The sequence below is a fragment of the Octodon degus genome, unplaced genomic scaffold (genome assembly GCF_000260255.1).
Source record: "Octodon degus isolate 3935 unplaced genomic scaffold, OctDeg1.0 scaffold00031, whole genome shotgun sequence".
Classification (NCBI taxonomy): Eukaryota; Metazoa; Chordata; class Mammalia; order Rodentia; family Octodontidae; genus Octodon; species Octodon degus.
The window spans coordinates 15,972,097-15,994,103 of NW_004524607.1; the positions used below are offsets into that span (position 1 = coordinate 15,972,097).

At 47.9% G+C, this 22,007-nt stretch overlaps 1 pseudogene; it reads right to left on the reverse strand.

The window, feature by feature from the left end:
- Window positions 1-299: 299 nt before the first annotated feature.
- The window catches only part of LOC101565993, a 60,522-nt pseudogene continuing 38,814 nt past the window's right edge, over window positions 300-22,007 (reverse strand).

Sequence of the window (22,007 nt, forward strand, 5' to 3'; positions counted from 1 at the left end):
GAGGTGCTACTGTGAAGATCCTAGGATCCTGTTTCAGCTCTCTTTCCAACCAGCCTAAGTTGCACCTATGTCCTACCTCATGAAAAGAAGAGCAGGACCTAGACCTGGGATCACAGTGAACCTTGTTGTGAAGAAGGGAAATAGGGACAGAGGATCATGTAAATTGGTGCTTGACTGGACTTCTTGACCCTACTAGACTGACTGTACCTCATGCATCAGAGAACCAATGGAAGACAATCTACCTGCCCTCAGACCTGTGTCCTCAGGGCCCCAAGTTCCCTGCAATGCTGGGGTGTGGTCTAACTGTCAAACCCAGACTTCAGGATCCTAAAGTTGGATCTGGAAAGAAAAGGAGACCTCTGAGAGGTTGAAGACACCCAAGAACACCACATCTGATGTTCTCCAATTCTTTCTAGTCCCCAGTCACCCCCTAAACTAACCTTCCCAAATCTTTCTCAATTGGGAGATCTCTCAGAGCACATTCCACTGAATGGCCCACCTTATGGCATTTGGGAGCTAACATCCTAGTGCTGCACTGCTTTCAGCTGATGAACTGCTTGTGGAACTGAGGAATTTTGGTAGTTGCATCTATAGAGGAAGAAGAATATGACTAGGAAGATGGTTTTTCTCCTCTATGTCACTGGCCAGGTCCCTGAAAAAACAAAACAAAACAGGTTGCTGGTCAGGGTTCAGCCGAGAAAGAGCTAAGTCAGCTCCCTGGGCAGGACATACAGAATCCCTCCAGCTAAGGAGACTATCCACCCACACCTGCTTGAGGAGGCCAGGACATCACAGAGTCCTCATGAAGAAATTCCCTCTCTGAAGACAGGACCCAGGTATTGAGACCTGGCAAGACACTTGCACTTGCAGACAGTGGGGTTGCCACTCCTGCCACTTCCTGACCACTTCTTTTGCAGCACACACAAGTCTCCGTGCCATATGGGAGCATCTGTGGGAGAGTGACCTGGGTATCTTGCTGCATCCATCCTTCTCCTGGTCAATTGCTGACACTGAGCGTGGCTCAAGGGGTTCCTGAAGGACAACAGAATTTCCTCAATCATTTCTCTTTTCCTTTGTGTTGCCTGGCAACTGCTTAAGCTTTCCTTGGGCCAGTGCAGCACTGAATGAGTTGGGATCCTTGTCTCTACTCAAATGCCATATCCACTTGCTCCTGAACTGGACCCATACCACAAATACTTACAGAATGAAAACAATCCCGATGGGTGTTTCATAGTGCAGAGCTATTATTGCACTATCCAGCCTTCATCATGGGGTCAGAAAAACAGGGAGAGATGGGGGATCAGCATGCCAAATTGCATATTTCAATTAGACTTGATTAAAGAGCTGGTGTAAGCTCAGGGGAAGAGAACTCTGCTTTGGAGTTTTGCTTTGTATTCCTTTGGTTTTGAAACAGGGGTACAGGTACATGGGAAGTTTCCGAAGATGACCTTGAAGCCATGGGCACAAGTCTTACTCTGTTCCAGCCTCCTGAGTATCTGTGACTATAGATCTGCCGAGCACACTCAGGAAGAGTATGGTGTTACACTAACAGGGACAATGGGATTTGTTCCTCAATTCTATGTGTGAACAAAGCTGAACAAAAAACAGGGTGCAGGAAAGCCCACCTGTAAGGCTCAGTCAGAGGAAGTAGAGAAGAAAGGTCAGGATGCTGTTGTGATTCACGGTGCATGGAAGATGTGAAGCAGCTGGTGCAACCACTTTGAACTGAGGAAGAGAGATGGCAGGGAAAGGGAATTGAAGGGCAGAAATCCAACCCTGGCCAGATGAAGCAGGGAGAAGACAGTAGTCAGAAGTTGGGAGAGGCTCCACGCATTTATTTAGGTGAGATTGTGCAGCCATGTAGATGAAGCTCCTCATCTTGGATGAATGGGAAGAAACACCAGTAGGGAACATGTTGTACTTGAGGTCTGTGCCCCAGCAGGGGGATGTGATAGGGATGTTTCCATGGCAAGGCAGATATGGGGGAGAGCGTGAACTCTGCCATTGCCTAGGGTGACATGAAAGTCTTCCCAGAGTCAGAAATATCCCCAAGTTTGACTTGTTGACCCCAAGTGGCTTCTTCCTGTTTGTCCTGTCTGGGAAGCTCTGTATTTCCTCAACCTCCGTGTTCTGAACCTCAACATTAGGGAATTTATTATTTTGCCCATGAACAGTCTTAGGGTAACTTCTTCCCAGCTGCCACTTCCTACATAGTCTCAGTGTGATAAACAAGTACACAGCACACCTTAGAGTCTTAGTCCCTATATCCTTTGGCAGCTGATTCTGGCCTACGGGCAGTGGCACAGGACTCACAGTGCCAGGTGGCAGGGTATCCTCAGGTGCTGCCAGGGGAAGAGTCCTGCCTGGCTGAAGTAGGCAATGATCATGGCCGAGTGTTTCTGCAGGGAGAGAGCAGGATACTCAGGGTCAGGAACTGATTGAGAAATGGAAAGAAGGGGAATTGAAAGGGAGAAATGTGACACACGCCTGATGAAGCAGGGAGCACCCACGAGCCAGAAATCAGGAGAGGCTCCAGACAGCTGTTTAAGTGAGATTGTGTAGCCACACAGATGAAGCAAGCCCTCGTCAGGGATGAGATGGGAAGGAACACCAGTAGGGAACATGTTCCACTTGACGTCTGTGCCCTTGAAGGAGGGTATGAGAGGGACATTGGCTTTTCAGGACAGAGGAGCGGGACAGCCTGACCATTTTTATTTTTGGGGGTGACCAGAAAGTCTTAGCAGAGTCAGAAACAACTCCATGTCTGGCTTGTTGACCCAAAGTGACTTCTCCCTGTTTGTCCTGTCTGGGGAGCTCTGTATTTCCTCGGCCTCAGTGTTTTGAACCTCAACGTTTGAGAAATTTTTAGTTTGCCTGTGAGAGGTACATCGTACCTCCTTCTCAGCACTACTCACTACACTGACTCAGGATGAAAAACAGGTTTCACATCACAGCACACTTCAGAGCCCTATTCTCCTTATCCTTCAGAGACTAACTCTGGTCTCAGGGAGTAGCACAGGACTAGAGTGCCAGGAAGCAGTGGATCCTCCAGTGAAGCCCGCTAAGAAGGCCAACCATGTAGAAGTACACAATGACCATGGCAAGGAGGTTCTGAGGGAAAAGAGTGAGGCACTCCAAAGCACAGAACTGAGTCAGAGATGGGAGAGGAGAAGAGAAAGGAAATTCGGTCTTGGCCAATTGAAGCAAGGATTAGGAAACAGCCAGGAGCCCTGAGAGGCTCCAGGCATCTATTTAGGTGGCACTGTGCAGGCACACAGATGAAGATCCTGGCTAGGAGGGCACTGGGAGAAACACCAGCAGGGAACATGTTCTACTTGAGGTCTGTGCTCTAGCAAATTGGGTGTGAGAGGGACATTGCTAGAGGTGGGGAATGGCATGAACTCTAGCATTGCTTAGGGTGACAGGAAAGTCTTCGCAGAGTCAGAAATATCCCCATGTTTGGCTTGTTGGCCCCGAGTGTCTTCTTCCTGTTTGTCCTGTCTGGGGAGCTCTGTATTTCCTCAACCTCAGTGTTCTGAACCTCAACATTTGGAAATTTATTATTGTGCCCATGAGAGGTATTAGGGTACCTTTTTCCCAGCTGCCACTTTCTACACAACTTCAGTGTGACCAAGAAGTGTCAAACCACTGCACCTCACCACTGCCGTCCTAGTACCCTTACTCTTTGGTGTCTGACTCTGGCCTAAGGAAAGTGGCACAGGACTCACAGTGCCAGGTGGCAGGGTATCCTCAGGTGCTGCCAGGGGAAGAGTCCTGCCTGGCTGAAGTAGGCAATGATCATGGCCGAGTGTTTCTGCAGGGAGAGAGCAGGATACTCAGGGTCAGGAACTGATTGAGAAATGGAAAGAAGGGGAATTGAAAGGGAGAAATGTGACACACGCCTGATGAAGCAGGGAGCACCCACGAGCCAGAAATCAGGAGAGGCTCCAGACAGCTGTTTAAGTGAGATTGTGTAGCCACACAGATGAAGCAAGCCCTCGTCAGGGATGAGATGGGAAGGAACACCAGTAGGGAACATGTTCCACTTGACGTCTGTGCCCTTGCAAGAGGGTGTGAAAGGGACATTGGCTTTTCAGGACAGGAGTGGGACAGCCTGACCACTGTTATTTTTTGGGGTGACCAGAAAGTCTTAGCAGAGTCAGAAACAACTCCATGTCTGGCTTGTTAACCCAAAGTGGCTTCTTCCAGTTTGTCCTGTCTGGGGAGCTCTGTATTTCCTCAGCCTCAGTGTTTTGAACCTCAACATTTGGGAAATTTTTACTTTGACAGTGAGAGGTATAGCATACCTCCTTCTCAGCACCTACTTGGTACACTGATTCAGGGTGACAAACAGATTTCACACCACTTCACATTTCAGAGCCCTCTTCTCCTTACCCTTCAGGGGCTAACTGTGGCCTCAGTGCGTGGCATAGGACGCATAGTGCGAAGCAGCTGCAGTTCGTCCAGTGCAGCCAGGGAAAGAGGCTGACCCTGCTGAAGCACATGGTGATCGTGGCCAGGTGATTCTGAAGGGACACCACAGGACACTCATAGCCACAGAACTAGAAGAGGAGGTACATGGGGATGGGGACAGGGACAGAGAGGACATGGCCTGGTTGTTTTTGCTTTCTTTAAATATGATTTCAAATAGGAACAACTGATGTTTCTGAGCATAACCTTGAAACCATGGGCAGAAGCCGGTCTCCCCAGGCTCCTGAGTAGCTGGGCCCATAGGTCTGTCCAGCACACCCAGCCAGAGAGAGGTGTCTTCACTGACTGGAAGAATAGGAATCTGTCTCCTCTTCAGGTTCAGTGTGTTCACCCAGCTCAACAGGAAGCCAAAGGTTCAAGAAAGTGCACTTGGAAGGATCGAGAGGAAAGAAACCAGAAATGTCCGGATGTCGTTGTGTCTTGAGTGGAAGGTGGCAGAGCAGGGACACTGAAAGGGAGAAAGCTGGCCTGGGCCACATGATGCAGGGAACAAGGAGCAGGGCATAACCAGAGGCCTTGGCAGGCAGTAGACATCTATTTTAGCACAATTTTGCATGAACACAAGTAAAGTACTCTGGCTTGGGATGAGACTAGAAGAAACACCAGCAGGGAACATGTTGCACTTGAGGTCTGTGCCCCAGCAGGGGGATGTGATAGGGATGTTTCCATGGCAAGGCAGACATGGGGGAGAGCGTGAACTCTGCCACTGCCTAGGGTGACATGAAAGTCTTCCCAGAGTCAGAAATATCCCCAAGTTTGACTTGTTGACCCGAAGTGGCTTCTTCCTGTTTGTCCTGTCTGGGGAGCTCTGTATTTCCTCAGCCTCAGTGTTCTGAACCTCAACATTTGGAAATTTATTATTTTGTCCATGAGCAGTATTAGGGTACCTTCTTCCCAGCTGCCATGTCCTACACAGCTTCAGCATGACAAACAGGTGTCAAGCCACAGCACACGGAGTGCTACTCCCCTTACCCTTTGGTGGCTGACTCTGGCTTGAGGGAAGTGCCGTAGGACTCACAGTGCCAGGTAGCAGGGGATTCTCAGGTGCTGCCAGAGGTGCAGGCAGGCACTGCTGAAGTAGGCAAAGACCACGGGAGAGTGTTTCTACAGGGGGAGAGTAAGACACTCAGGGTCACGGAACTGAGTGAGAGATGGAAAGAAGGGGAATTGAGAGGGAGAAGAGCGGCCCTGTCCAGAAGAAGCAGGAGGCAGGCAGTGGCGAGAATTTGGAAGAGGCTCCAGGCATCTGTTTAGTTGAGATTGTGTACAAGGCCCCTCGCCAGGAATGAGATGGGAAGAAACACCACCAGGGACCATGATCCACTTGAGGTCTGTGCCCTTGCAGAGGGACACTGGCTCGTCAGGACAGCCCAGGAGGACAGCCTAGCTGCTGTTATTTTTTGGGGTGACCAGAAAGTCTTAGCATAGTCAGAAACAACTCCATGTCTGGCTTGTTCACCCAAAGTGGCTTCTTTCTGTTTGCCCTGTCTGGTGAGCTCTTTTTTCCTCAGCCTCAGTGTTTTGAGCCTCAACATTTGAGAAATTTTTAGTGTGTCAGTAAGAGGTATACCATACCTCCTCCTCAGCACCTACTTGCTACACTGACTCAGGATGACCCAGGTTTCACACCACAGCACACTTCAGAGCCCTGTTCTCCTTATCCTTTAGGGACTAACTCTGGCCTCGGGGGGACACCTCTGGCCTCAGGGTAGTGCCAGGAAGCAGTGGATCCTCTGGTGAAACTAGACGAAGAGACCAATGTTGCCCAAGTTCGCAATGATGACGGCCAGGAGGTTTTGACGGGATAGATCTTGGCATGCAGAACCACAGAATTGAATGAGAGATGGGAGAGAAGGGCAGTGGAAAGAAAGAAATTTGGCCTGGGCCACATGAAGCAAGGATTAGGAAACAACCAGGAGCCCTGAGAGGTTCCAGGCGTGTATTTAGGTGAGACTGTGCAGCCACAAGATGAAGACCCTGGCGTGGGATGGGAGTGGAAGAAACACCAGCAGGGATCATGTTCCGCTTGAGGTCTGTGCCCTTATAGGCAAGGGTGAGAGGCATACTGGCTTTCAAGACAGAGCATGGGGACAGTGTGTCCTCTTATTTTGGGGGGTGGCAGGAAAGTCTTCCCAGAGTCAGAAAGAACTCCAAGCATGACCTGTTGACCCCAAGTGGCTTCTTCCTGTTTGTCCTGTCTGGGGAGCTCTGTATTTCCTTGGCCTCAGTGTTTTAAACCTCAACATTGGAGAAACTTTTAGTTTGCCTGTGAGAGGTATACCATACCTCCTTCTCAGCACCTACTTGCTACACTGACTCAGGGTGACAAGTTTCACACCACAGTACACTTCAGAGCCCTATTCTCTTTACCCTTTAGGCCTGCCTCTGGCCTCAGGGAGGTGGCACAGGACTAGAGTGCCAGGAAGCAGTGGATCCTCCAGTGAAGCCAGCTAAGGAGGCCAGTCATATGCAAGTATGGGAAGACCATGGCCAGGAGGTTCTGAGGGGAGAGAGCATGGCACTCCGAAGCATAGAACTGAGTGAGACATGGGACAGAAGGAGAATGGAAACAAAATTTGGCCTGGGCCACATGAAGCAAGGATTAGGAAACAGCCAGGAGCCCTGAGAGGCTCCAGGCATCTATTATGTGAGACTGTGCAGCTACACAGATGAAGACCCTGGCTAGGAGGGCACTGGGAGAAACACCAGCAGGGAACTTGTTCTACTTGCGGTCTGTGCCCTAGCAAATTGGGTGTGAGAGGGACATTGCCGTGTGAAGACAAAGGTGGGGAACAGCATGAAGTCTAGCATTGCTTGGGGTGACAGGAAAGTCTTCGCAGAGTCAGAAATATCCCCATGTTAAGCTTGTTGACCCGAGTGGCTTCTTCCTGTTTGTCCTGTCTGGGGGGCTCTGTATTTCCTCAACCTCAATGTTCTGAACCTCAACATTTGGAAATTTATTATTGTGCCCATGAGAGGTATTAGGGTACCTTCTTCCCAGCTGCCACTTCCTACACAGTCTCAGTGTGACCAAGAGGTGTCAAACCGCAGCACACCTTACAGTCCTAGTCCCCTTACTCTTTGGTGTCCGACTCTGGCATGAGGGAGTGACATAGCATTCACAGTGCCAGGTAGCATTGGATCCTCAGGTGCTGCCATGGTAGGAGGCCAGCACTGCTGAAGTGGGCAATGATCATGGCCGAGTGTTTCTGCAGGGAGAGAGCAGGACACTCATGGCCAGGGGACTGAGTGAAGGATGGGAAAGAAGGGGATTTGAAGGGAGAAATGTGGCCTTGGCCAAATAAAGCAGGGATCAGGCAGTAGCCAGAAGTGTGGACAACTCCAGGCATCTGTTTAGGAGGGATTGTGCAGCCATATAGATGAAGCCCCACACCTGGGATGAGATGGGAAAAAACACCAGAGGGAGGAACATGTTCCCTTTGAGGTCTATGTGCCCTTGCAGGATGATTTGCGATTGCCATTGGCTTGTCGGTACAGCAGGACCTCTGTTATTGTTTGGAGTGACAGGCTAGTCTTAGCAGAGTCAGAAAGAGCTCCAAGCATAACATGTTGGTTCCAAGTGACTTCTGTTATTTTTCCTGTCTGTGGAGCTCCGTATTTCCTCAGCCTCAGTGTTCTGAACCTCAATATTTGGGAAAGTTTTAGTTTGCTTGTGAGAGCTATGTGGTACCTCCTTCTCTGCTATCAGAGAAGCAACTACTTGCTACACTGACTCAGGGTGATAAGCAGGTTTCACAGCACAGCACACTTCAGAGCCCTATTCACCTTATCCTTCAGGGCTGCCTCTGGCCTTAGAGGGTGGCACAGGACTCAGAGTTCTAGGAAGCAGTGGATCCTCCCATGCATCCAGGGGAAGAATGGGAGCTTGCTGAAGTACGCAATGACCATGGCCTGGAGTTTCTGTGGGCAAAGAGCATGGCACTGAGAGCCATGGAATTGAGTGAGAGATGGGAGAGAAGGGGAATGAAAGGCAGAAATTGGGCGTGGGCCATGTGAAGCAAGGACTAGGAATTAGCCAGCTGCCCAGAGTGGCTACAGGTGTCCACTTAGGTGAGACTGCAACCACACAGATGAAGACCCTGGCGTGAGCAGAGATTAGAAGAAACATCAGCAGGAACAGGTTCCACTTGGAGTTGTGCCCTAGCAGGGCAGTGTGAGAGGGACATTGCCATATCAAGGCAGATACTTGGGACAGTGTGAGCTCTGGCATTGCTCGGGGTGACAGGAAAGCCTTACCAGAGTCAGAAATAATCCATGCATAGCTTGTTGTCCCCAAGTCGCTTCATCCTGATTGTCCTGTCTGGGGAGCTCTGTATTTCCTCAGCCTCAGTGTTCTGAACCTCAACATTTGAGAATGTATTATTTTACCCATGGGAGGTATTAGGGTACCTTCTTCCCAGCTGCCACTTCCTACACAGGCTGCATGTGAAAAAACGGTGTCAAACCACAGCACACTTTACAGTCTTACTCTCGTTACTCTTCGGCAGCTAACTATACAGGGCAGGGTGGGGCACTGACGCACTGCCAGGAAGCAGTGGATCCTCTGCCGAAGCGAGGGAAAGAGGCCAGTACTGCTGGAGCAAGCACTGACCATGGCCGGGAGGTTCTACGGGGAGACTGCATGACACTCCAGAGTTGCAGAACTAGAATTGGAGGAACATGGCGACACATACAGGGACAGACAGAACTCTACTCAGACAGGACACCCTCATGTGGGTAGCCTGGTTATTTGTGGAAAGTCATATTTGAATTAGACTTGATTAACCAGGTACTGTGAGCTCTGAACAGGAAAATTTGGAGTTTCGCTTTCTTTAAATACGATTTGAAATAGAGGCACATGAAGTTTCTGAGCATCAGCTTGAAACCATGGGCAGAAGCTGTTCTCCTCCCCGGCCTCCTGAGTAGCTGGGCCCATAGGTCTGTCCAGCACACCCAGCCAGAGAGGGGTGTCTTCACTGACTGGAAGAATGGGAATCTGTCTTCAGGTTCCATGTGTGAACCCAGCTGGACAGGAAATAGAGCCTCAGGAAAGTGCACTTGGAAGGATTGATTGGAAAGAAAGCAGGAAGTTCACGATTTTGTGTCTTCAGTAGGAAGAGATGGCAGAGAAGGGTAACAGAAAGGGAGAACGCGGCCTGTGCTGCATGATGCAGTGCAAAGGCAGCACGCAGTGGCTGAGGGCCTTGTGGGGTTCCAGACATCTATTTGGTGCAATTTTGCATGAACACTAATCAAGAACCCTGGCTTTGGATGAGACGAGAAGAAACACCAGCAAGGAACATTTTCCACTTGAGGTCTGTGCCCTAGCAGGGGTGTGTGAAAAGGACATTGCCATGTGAAGGCAGAGGAGGGAGACAGCATGAACTGTAACATTGCTTCGGGTCACAGGAAAGTCTTAAAAGAGTCAGAAATAACTCCCAAGTGTGGCCAATGTCCCCATGTGGCTTCATCCTGATTGTCCTGTCTGGGGAACTCTGTATTTCCTCAGCCTCAGTGTTCCTAACCTCAACATTTGGGAATCTATTATTGTGCCCATGAGAGGTATTAGGGTACCTTCTTCCCAGCTGCCACTTCCTACACAGGCTGTGCATAGGAAAAAAGGTTTCAAAACACAGCATACCTTAGAGTTCTACTCTCCTTAACCTTGGGCAGCTGACTCTACCAGTAGGGGGTTGCACAGGACTCTTAGGCCAGGAAGCAGTGGGTCCTCTGGTGAAGCCAGGGCAAGAGGCCAGCACCGCTGAAGTAGGCAATGAGCATAGTCAGGAGGTTCTGCAGGGAGAGAGCAGAACAACCAGAACCATGGAACTGAGCGAGAGAAGGGAGAGAAGGGGGATGAAAAGGGAGAGATTTGACCTCAGCTACATGAAGCAAGGACTAGGAAATAGCCAAGAGCCCTGAGAGACTCCAGGCATCTATTTAGGTGAGACAGTGCAGCCACACAGATGAAGACCCTGGCTTGGGATGAAACTAGAAGAAATACCAGCAGGAATAGGTTCCACTTGAGGTCTGTGCCCTAGCAAGAGGGAATGAGATGAACAGTGCCATGTCAAGGCAGATGTTGGGGACAACATGACCTCTGCCATTGCTTGGGGTGATGGGAAAGTCTTCGCAGAGTCAGAAATATCCCCAAGTTTGACTTGTTGACCCCGAATGGTTTCTTCCTATTTGTCCTGTCTGGGGGGCTCTGTATTTCCTCAGCCTCAGTGTTCTGAACCTCAACATCTGGAAATTTATTATTTTGCCCATGAGCAGTATTAGGGTACCTTTCTTCTTCCCAGCTGCCACGTCCTACACAACTCCAGTGTGACAAACAGGTGTCAAGCCACAGCACATCTTAGAGTGCTACTTCCCTTACCCTATGTTGGCTGATTCTGGCCTAAGGGAAGTGGCACAGGACTCACAGTGCCAGGTTGCAGGGTATCCTCAGGTGCTGCAAGGGGAAGAGGACAACCTGGCTGAAGTAGGCAATGACCACAGCTGAGTATTTCTGCAGAGAGTGCAGGACACTCAAAGCCACAGAACTGAGGGAGGAAAGAAGATGAAATGAAAGGGACAAATCTGGCCTGGGCCAGATGAAACAGGGAGCACCCAGTAGCCAGAAGTCGGGATAGGCTACGGGCATCTGTTTAGGTGACATTGTGCAGCCACACAGATGAGGCCCTCGCCTGGGATGAGATGGAAAAGAACACTAGCAGGGAACATGTTCCACTTGAGGTCTGTACCCTCACAGGAGGGTTTGAGATGGACACTGGCTTGTCAGGACAGCTGAGGGAGACAGCGGGACATCTGTTATTTTTGGAGTGACATAATAATCTTAACAGAGTCAGAAAGAACTCCAAGCATGACCTGTTGATCCCAAGTGGCTTCTCTTGTGTGTCCTGTCTGGGGAACTTTGTATATCCTCAGCATCAGTGTTTTGAACCTCAATATTTGAGAAATTTTTAGTTTGCCTGTGAGAGGTATACCATACCTCCTTCTAGCACCTACTTGCCACACTGACTCAGGGTGACAAACAGGTTTCACACCACAGCACACTTCAGAGCCCTGTTCTCCTTACCTTCAGGGCTGCCTCTGGCCTCAGGTGGTCACAGTACTCAGAGTCCCAGGAAGCACTCTGTGGATCCTTTCATGCATCCAGGGGAAGAGGGAGACCTTGCTGAAGTATGCAATGACCATGGCCAGGAGTTTCTGCAGGTAGAGAGCATGGCACTGAGAGCCACAGAATTGAGTGAGAAATGGGAGAGAAGGGGAATGAAAGGGAGAAATTCAGCCTGGGCCACATGGAGCAAGGACTAGGAATTAGTCAGCAGCCTAAAGAGGCTCCAGGCATCTGTTTAGGTGAGACTATAGAGTCACACAGATGAAGACCCTGGCGTGGGATGAGACTGGAAGAAACACCAACAGGAAAAGGTTCTACTTGAGGTCTATGCCCTAGCAAGAGGGTGTGAGACGACAGTGCCATGTCAAGGCAGATATTGGGGACAGCATGAACTCTGTCATTGCTTGGGGTGCTAGGAAAGCTTTACCAGAGTCAGAAATAACTCCATGTATGGCTTGTTGATTCCAAATGGGCTCATCATGATTGTCTTCTTCGGGAAGCTTTATTTCCTCAGCCTCAGTGTTCTGAACCTCAACATTTGGGAATTTATTGTTTTGCCCATTAGAAGTATTAGGGTACCTTCTTCCCAGGTGTCACTTTTTATAGAGTCTCAGAGGGAAAAACAGGTGTCACATTGCAGCACACCTTAGAGTGCTAGTCCCCTTATCCTTTGGTAGCAGACTTTGGCCTGTGGGGAGTGGCACAGGACTTACAGTGCCAGGAATCAGTTGGCTGTCCTGTGCTTTCAGGGGAAGAGGCCAGCTTGGCTAACATAAGTCATTATCGCAGCCCAGAGTTTGTGCCCAGAGAAAGGGGAACACTCACAGCCACAGAACTGGAATAGGAGACACAAGGGGATAGGGATGAAGCCAGGCAGGACTCCTCTGAGAGAGGACATCCCAGTCTTGGGGTTCCTGGTTATGTGGGCAATTCAGGGTCTCAAGGAACCTGGCAGGGGGGCCGGGGAGATGGCTCAGTAGGATAAACACTTGACTGGCAAACACAAGAATCCTAAGTTTAATCTCCGGTTCCACCAAAAAGAAAAAAAGAAACTTCTCAAGGAACCTGGCAAATGAGAGCAATGAGGAGCAGGGAGGCCATTGTGCCCAACTATCATTGCAGTGTCTCTGTGAGATCAGGCGTGGTGGTCCTGTGGGATTTAGGCTGCATTAGTGAGAGAAGGCAAATCCAAGGAAGTCTGTGTGGGATGCTGAGGCCCCAGAGGCCCCAGGCAGAGGAGGCTACCCCATCCAGTTTACCAAGAAAACCAGGGACTGATAGAAGTAGGTGCCCAGCTCATATGGATCCTGGACAGTGGACAGTTTAAGTGGGAGCTCTCCGAATGTGCACAGTCAGAAGGACTGGGAGGAGGGTAGAATCCCGACCTAGCATGTCAATGCCTCAAGGAGGGTGCAGCTCAGGGGAGAAGGACTCACCTTGTCAGATGCCCTCAGCTTGTTGGCCGAGGGTAGCAATTTCTTGATTACAGGATCCCCTTTGAAAATAGTAAAGCATTAACTTCTAACCTGGCACGATGCTTACCAAAGGCCAAAAAGTGGAGAGAAAAACTGGGCTGCTGCAAAGAAGGTTCCAGATAGGGACCTGCGTAGGCAGATGTCAGCAGCGGGGAGAAGGCCTTCAGATGGCAGCGAACAGGGCTCAGCCCTGAAACATTTGGAGGATCAACTGAGTGAAGGTCTGCATAGCAGTAATCATCTCCATGATTAGAAACTGTAAGCACCCGGTGGCGTCCCCATGACACATGAATGCTTCCTTTTCATGCTCAGAAAGCATGCATACTATTTCTGCTTTGAGGATCCCGCTGGGATGTGAAAACGACCCTGTCACCTACCTAGTGCCGGAAGCCTGTGCAGTGAGCAAAGTCAACAAGAGGTGTGTGAGACACTAGCCTGGAACAAGCAGGCTTTCAATTACCATGGGGACATGTTTGAAGAACTCTGTGAGGTCTTTTATCTCCTCTGCCTGAGGAGGACCAGAGAGCCCTTGGCTTGTAGTGTGCTCTCTTGCATGGTGAAGGAATTGAACACTGTTCTCCAGTGTTCCTAACTAGCTGCATCAGAGGTGCAGTCTGGGCTCCCTTTACCTAGTGTCCTGGTGCAGCTCTGGTGCTCACTGAGGACAGGTGCTGCCTCTTTCTCTTGAACTCATATGGCTTCTTCAGGATACTCTCACATATTGCAAGCTCAGTACTTAAAAATCTCATGATTCCTGCAAATCCTGGTGGAACACACCAAATGCATACTCCCTCTTCCTCTAGTGGCCAGGACACCAACATGGGTGTCTTATGTCTTACTGTGCAGTGAAGTCAAAGCAGCTGGTTGCTCCTCCTCCTCCTCCTGGTCATCCTTGCCTCCAGTGACCCCTCTGTCTTTGAGCTGGAGGACCAAGGTTTAAGGCTGGGGATCCCAGCAGAGGTCACTCAGATCTCACTTCCTCCTGCTCTGCCTTTCATTTTGATTCTAGGCTGAGCTGTCCTGTGTCTTGTAAGCTACAAAGCAGGCTGTTAACCCAGCAGCTCCACCCAGCAGGTCCACCTGCAGCTTCTTCTCAGTTTCTGAGGTCAAGTATTTGTTTTCTGACCTTGAGGTCTGGGTGCTACTCATGGGCCTGAGGAAAGAAACCCAGGCGTGGTGTGAAGCATCTATCTTTGGAAATCAGCCTTTGAGCATCTCAACCCAAATCTGCTTTCCAAATGAACTCACAACTTCTACTCTAGACGCTTTCACAGATACTGCTCCCTCCTTAACCTTCTTAGCCATTATCCCCTTATCCCATGCCTACAACCTTTCTCTCACAGGTACTTTCTTTCATGGTTGGAGGAGCTGTACCTGAGTCAGCTTGTCCCCTGTCCCTCCTTGGATCTCATCTCCTAACCCTTTTCCTTCTCTGTAGGTTTTGCATCCAATGACCATCCTTGTCCTTTCTCTGTCCTTCCTTCCTTTCATCTCTTCTTTCCTGAGTCCCTCCTGCCTGGTTCTATAGCCCCTTCTCCTTGCTGGTCACCTTCAAACTGTGGGTAAAATGCAGACCTTGCTCATTTCAAGGTCTGGGAATGTATCTACTATGGAAAGCAATAGGAAGATTTTTCAAAATTAAAATTATAAATACTATTTGACCCAGGTATTTGCCTTCTAGATGTCTTCAAAAAGTGTTAGAAACATCATAATCCAGGGATATGTGCACCTCCATGTTTATAGCAACACAGTTCATAATAGCTAAATCTTGGAAGTACCCTCCATTTTCAAACCCAGATGAATGGATGAAGCCAAGGTGCTCTTGGCTTACTGGGGAGTAGCACTGTGCCATTAAGGCTCAACTTGCATCATGCATTGGAAATGGGTGAAGTAACAAAATTAGTCTCACAGAGAAACAGAAGAACCACATAATTTGTCTTCTAAGAGAAACTCAGTATATAAATAAAACCAGTTGCAAAATAAAAGGCATAAAATAGAGGAAATGTACTGTAAATAGCATTTCCAATGTATCTAAAAATATAGACACAGGGGCCAGGGAGATAGCTCAGTAGAATAAGCACTTGCCTGGCAAGTGCAAGGGCCTGAGTTCAATCCCCGGTTCTGCCAAAAATAAAAAAAATAATAAAAGTATAGATACATACATTAGACACATAGCCATGTACCTAAACGTACCTTGATGTTAGTATAATTTTTCTGTGTGTTTTCTAACTTTTTTGATCTGTGACTCTGGCTGTTAATCTGTGTTTATGACAGCTAACTTCATAATTAAAGAATCAATAAATCTGACATTGGAAACAAGCAAAAGCTGAGAAGAAGAAACTTGCAGATTTCATCTTGCCCCAGTTGGCATAGCTACTTCTGAAACTTACAAATTCAATAAATGCAGGCAAGGATATGAGGAAAAGTAGGAAACTGCCCATGGACTACGAAATGTCAAGTGTAGCAACTAAGAGAGTTGGTAGGAACATTCCTCAATAAGGTTCCAATGGAGCTACCATTTGGTCAAGGTATGACTCTACTTGGCACATTCTCTAAGGCATTATCACCATTCCTTAGGCATAGTCCACAAGAGTAAGACATTGAAACAGCCTAGGATTCTGTCAAGAGGTGATTAAATAAAGAAAATATGAAAGATGTGCAAATGTGCACACACATCACACACATAGAATGGAGTACTCGCAGTCATAAAGAATATCTATCCCTCTATCTACATATATATATATTTTTTTTAATTTTTTTTTTTTTTTTGCGGAGCCGGGGATTGAACTCAGATCCCTGCATTTGCCAGTCAAGCACTTATCCTACTGAGCCATCTCCCCGGCCCTCTCTATCTACATAATGATATCCACATATGACCCGAAGACTGTGGGGTTGAAGCAATTAAGTCGGACTGGGAATAAAAAATGTCAGTTGTCCACCCTGATAGGAGAAATCTGAAAAAGATGAAAGTGCTAGAGACACTATTATCCCACAAGAGAAAGAAAAGAGGGCCAAGGAATGGGGTAGTTAGAAAGACTAACAGGAGGACAGATATATTTACACACTAAAAACAAAGATTTTGTGAAATTAACAATCACTGCTCACAAAAATGAAAATATAGATGCCAGGTCTAGCCCCATGGATTCTCAGTCAGTGGCCCAGACCTTTGGCCTGGCTTCCATTGCTTGTTGATGTCCATTCAGATCCCATTTCTCCAAGTGAAGAGTGCAGCGGGGGCCCCAATGGAAGGCAAATCCCCACTTACGTGCAGGGGCAAGACAGGTGGTGGAGGGAAGTGCAGCATGATGAGGTGTGATGGCACAGGTGTGTCCCAGGCTAGGAGTCCCTGCCAGTGTGGATGCTGGGTACCAGGATTTGGTTGCACTGGACAGAGGTAGTCTCAGTCATAGCCCTGGTGTCCATGTGGTCACAAAGACCTGAGAAGAAGCTCAGCCAGGGCTTCACCTGCAGTGCAGCACCCTTGCTGGCTCTGTGCCTCTATGATTAACACTTTTGTCACCTTAAAACAATGGAGAAAATAGTGAACACTGAATGGGGATGATGGCTGCCTCTGCCCAACTTGGAATTAAAGGATGCAGATTTCCTGGCCTAGTAGTGTGTATCAGTCAGGGTGTTACTAGAGGTGTAGGTGTAACACAAGATGTACAAAAATGTACAAGAAATTCCAAAAGCTTACAACAGTCAGCCACAGAGTCAAATGAAGTGTACAGAGGGCGTCTCTGTACACTGAAGACTGAAGGATTTGGTGGAAGGTCTGGAGCCCACTGCAGTGTTCCATGCAAGTTTCTACCAGGATGCTGATAGACCTACGATGGAAGGCTGATGAGTCTATACCAGAAGGCTGAAGGATCCAAAGCAGAAGTCAAGAATCTTCACTAGAGCCAGGAGATGAAATCCAAGCTGATGGAGAAGACTGGAGCTCCTCCAAGGAAGAATGGGACCCTGTAAGTAATGAGTCACTCTAGAGTGTGGCCTCCACCCTAGGGTGTGGAATTGCTGAGCTGATTTAGTTAAGCTCTTAGCTTCTCAAGTTGACACAATCAACCACTACACAGTGAAAGATGCACAAAAAAGGGAAAATACTGGAAACAAAGTTGTAAGAACCTAAATCCTGCGAGAAAAACCAGGCCTGAGAGAGATCCGCTTAGTGTCCAGATGAGGAGCTCCAAACACCAAGCAGGATGGGACCTGGCCAATGCTCAAGGCCCATGAGCCCCAGGGGCAGAGATAGTTATCAGTGTAGCCACAGCAGCTGGAGGGCACAGGGAGAGCAACAGGAGATGGAGCCAGACACAGTCTTCTTGATCTGGGCTGAGTTAGGTCACAATGGAAGGTGACTTATGAGGACGCAAAACCCAGACTGATGATCCCTCAGGCTCTCTTTAAGAGGCAGCTTGCAAGGCATCCCAGAAGCTGCCATCCTCCGGCTGCAACAGGAAAGCACTTGAAGAAAGTTCACCTAAGGGTGGAGGAATGTTCCCTCACACCATTGCCACTGTCAAGCCACTGAGAGAATGCACATACCCGGCTTGCCTGGCAGTGCTGTGGGCTAGACAGGAGCACCCGGATCTTGGCCACGCTATCCTGTCCCTTTTGGGGCCCAGCAGTGGAGAGCTCACATGACACAGGAGGGTTTGAAGTTTGCAGAGGAGCCAAGGGCCCACAGCATCAGGACAGGCCCTATGTTCAAATTTGTAAACAATCTGGGCATACAATAGAAGGAGGAGGGCTCAGAGGGCCTGCCTGCGACGTGCTGGAGAACTGCACAGCCAAATGACTGGGGTGTTCTGCTGCAGCAGGGTGGGCATTTCATCCAGGGCTGTTTCATTGCTTCAGAGCTTTGGGAAAGCCACAAGGATTTCAAGAACCCATGTCCTGAATGAAGGCTGCCTTTAAAAATGTGATACATTTCATGGAAAGAAACTCCAATTGCTCAACCCTATCCTGCTCTATGACCCTGTGTGCTATCATAACTTCTGTCCCCTTCGTTCACCTCAATAAGTTGACACCAAGTATAGGCTTGCATTGAACACAGTGGCACAATATATATAGTAATTGAAGGTATATATTACTATCGCCCATTATTTCAAGAATCAAAAGTGCTAGGTGAAAATGTTTAGAAGAACATGGGGACCAGCAAGCAAAATAGCATGGCTCTTTCTACCACTGAAATAAGCTTCAGGCCTTTTTTTTTTTTTTTTCAGATTGGGATGAGCTGGCCTCTCTGGGAGTTTTTAAAACTACAGTCCTGCAGGGGCACCTATTCTGGATTGTCTATGCTATCAAAATACAAGGGATGAGATTGCCGCATGGAGCTTTGAGCGGACAGGGGAGATGGTAAGTAGCTAATTCAGCATGAAGAATTTCATACCTGAAAGGAATGGACAACTTTCATGAAATAACAAAGGCCCACTGTGACATGCTTGGCTACCAGCATAGCCATCCTGTAGGAGGCAGGATGGAATGTGAGGAGGAATTGAAGTCACCGTCACCCTTCTTATGTCAGCAGGATCCCAGCCCTGGGCTCTTGCTCACTTTGCTTCCTAGCAGCTGAGATGTAGAGAGAATTCTTCCACCTGCCCTCACCATTCCCTGCTAGCTTGGCACGACACAGGTGAGCAAATTCCCTCCTTTAAGTACCACTAATGCAGGAACTTGAATTCCTTTTTCAAGGCTCTATGCATAGATCGAAGTGGGAGAAATTTGAACAAGACAGAAAGAACCTACATCTAAGCCAGATCTCATTGTTGATGGTGGAAGTGGGTGTCTCTCAGTGATTCTGAATATAGAATTCTGCTTCTTGCAAGAAAAGCATTCTTGCCATGTACCCTAGTGGAATAAATGTCAGAATAGAGAAAGGTGGAATTAGAGATTATTGAGCTAGAAAATATGCACTGACCTTGCGATTAGAACTATTATACATAAGTTTTGTGTCCTTGATCTGAAAAAAAAATATTTCTTGATCTTGTTTTCCTTGTCTTTTTTTTCAAATACAAAAAACAGTTTATATTTCACGGTAATTTAAAAATATACAACATTTTAAAATGAATACACATTAAGTTGGTGTTTTTACTATATAATTGATTAGAAGGAACTGCTTCATTCAGTTAAAATATAATGAATACCATCAATTTTCCTGGCTTATTTTTCTGATCAGAGTTAGTAAATAAACATAATTTTTCTACCCCTTGAAAGATGTTTAGAAAAATTACAATTCATAGTTCATGAAAGCCCTTTAAAAACACTTGTTGCAGATTGTCTATGTAAAGGATAAACAATAACAGTACTCTTCTTAGAAAGCCTCTCTTCCAAGAAGGATTGAACGCATTCAGGCATCAGTCTTTCATCAGGGTCCTTCTTCCAGCAAAGATTCATCAATTCATGGAGTGACCCTGGGCAACCTTGAGGGCAGGGCCCCCTGTACCCTCACTCTACTTGTTCCAGCACTTTGTAGTTTACCATACGTTACAGGTCCTGTCTGTAGGATTCCAAATGATCATGCATCAGACTTTTTGTAAATTGACCATAGAGTGCAGCCTCAGGAGCTGTCCATTTCATTGAAAATTTTGCATCTTGTATATTCATTGTCTTTAATCTTGCTAAATCAAAACCTGCTATTTGAACCAAGATTTTCTTTATATTCATTTATTTTTGTGACTGGCTCAGCCCACGCTGGGGACAGGGCTGGTGCAGCATGTGGTGCTGGGGATTGAACTGCAGTCCCTGCGCCTTTGCCTAAGCTTGCCTAAGCTTGCCTAAGCAGGTGCTTTAGACTGTTGAGCTATCTCTCTGGCCCAAGATTTTCTCCTACAAGAATATTAGCAGCCCAAAGGTCTCAGTGGATGTAGTTCAATTTTTCAATATATGCCACACCATCGACAATCTGAGCAGCATATTGACCAGCTGTGGAAGTTTCAAATACTTTCCATCGCCTTCCTTAAGGAAATCTAATAAGCTCCCTTTTGACATAAACTCAGTGACAATGTAAATAGGCTCTTCAGAAACAACAGCATAGAGTGGAACAAGCTTATCGTGTCTTTTTTTTTATTATGTATGCTTCTTGAAGAAAAGCTTCTGACATTATTATCCCTGGCTTTAGTGTATTCATTGCTACTTTAGTGGTTCCATTCCATGTTCCCACCACAGTTCACCGAAGCATCTTTGTAAAGACTCCTGAGGGATTTCCCAAGCATCTTTTGCTAGACCTTGAGTCTAGGGTTTCACAGTTGGACACAGAGTTGTTACCTTGTGGCATAAATCATCACGTTCAGGGTAGTGTTTCACCAGTTTCTGCAGTGCATCAAATTGTGCTCTAGTTGTGATAGCACCCACCACTGTCAAGTTTCCTAATTTTGTAGTGTTTCACATTAACACCCCAGATTTCATCCCAGTGATGAATAGAGAGGGAGTAAGTGCCTGTAGTAGTTTTACTTTCCTAAGAATATGCCTTGTTGATTCCCAGGATTCAGAAGTAATTGTTCAGCATCTTTTCTCCCCATTTTGCCAAAACACCATTCTCTGGCCTGAATGGGATCTGCAGGCGCCACATAATTGCTGAGCATGTAACCATTCTTTCCTGTTGTGATTGAGTGCACCTGCTACCAGTCTCCTTCTGTATTGTTAATGATTTGAAATCTTTCAACCTTCTTAAATGCCTTCTGTGGTTCTAGCTTCACTATCATATAAGTCCACAAATATAGTAACACCACCTATTAAACTATCAGGATATGAACTTGGCACTACTGAGAAAGAAGATGCTCCCCCAAAAGGAGTCACTCCTGAGGATCCCCAGATGGCATTATGGAGAGACTGCTGAAGCTCGCCCAGGTGCCCTTCACCGAGGACCAGTGTCACTGTAGCATGCTAAGGCTGGCAGAGTCCATAATGGCTGACACTGGCACTGACAGACGTTTTCAGTTCTGTGTTTATTGGTTGGGCTTTTGTCTTCCGTACTTTTCACGCAGCCCGTTATCAAACCTGCGCTCAGACTGCGCTGGATGGAGTTGTAGCGACCACGGTTGGGGGGTACAGGGCAGCCTCGGCAGCCACCCAGCCTAGGATGGTTTCCTCGAGAAGGGAGTTCCCAGCTCCTCTAACTCCGCCTCCTGCTCCTGGGCACCCCGCTTTCCCCACCCATCCCTCTGCTCTCGTGCACGGAGGGGGGGGGGCTAAACTACCTGGGCACCCGCTGAAGCCGCGATCCCTCCTTATCTTTAAAATGTAGATGTTTCCCTCTGGAGCCAGCCCAGGTGGCCTCAGTGAGACCTTTCTCCGTGCTCTCTGGATACCCCCACTCTGGAGCTAGCCCAAGCCCAGGCCCAGCGAGTGTGTGGGAGAGCTTCCAGGCTCCTCTGTGCCTCCTTGTCCCCTTCAGACCCAGCCCAGGCCTGAAATACAGGCCTGGGGTGGAATTCTGCAGCTGAAGCCCCTGCAGAGAAAGTAGGGGACAGAACCACCCAGCTAATCCAAAAGCAGAACATCTTGCCAGAGGGGCACAACAGGTTTACTCCCAAGGGCTACAGCAGGAAGGAACTGAGCATAGCAACCAGACCCAAGCCAGGCATAACTGGATGAATTCAAACTTTTTAGATCTGCACCTGAATATCAGTAGGTTATAACCGCACCAAAGCTCTACACCAAAGGTCAGAGGACAGTGCTTACAAAAATGACAAAGAGAAGGAGCAAAATGCAATCTCAGACCCCAAGCCCACCCAAAACAAGTTCAGAGGACACTAGCACAGAAGAAATTGGGAATCACACAGTTGAAATGTCTGAATCAATAGCATCTGAAATGAAACAACTGCAGAAAGGTATAAAGGAACTCAGATCAGAAATTTCTGAAATAAAGAAATCTCTGAATTAATAGCATCTGAAGTAAAGAATCAAATGCAGAAACA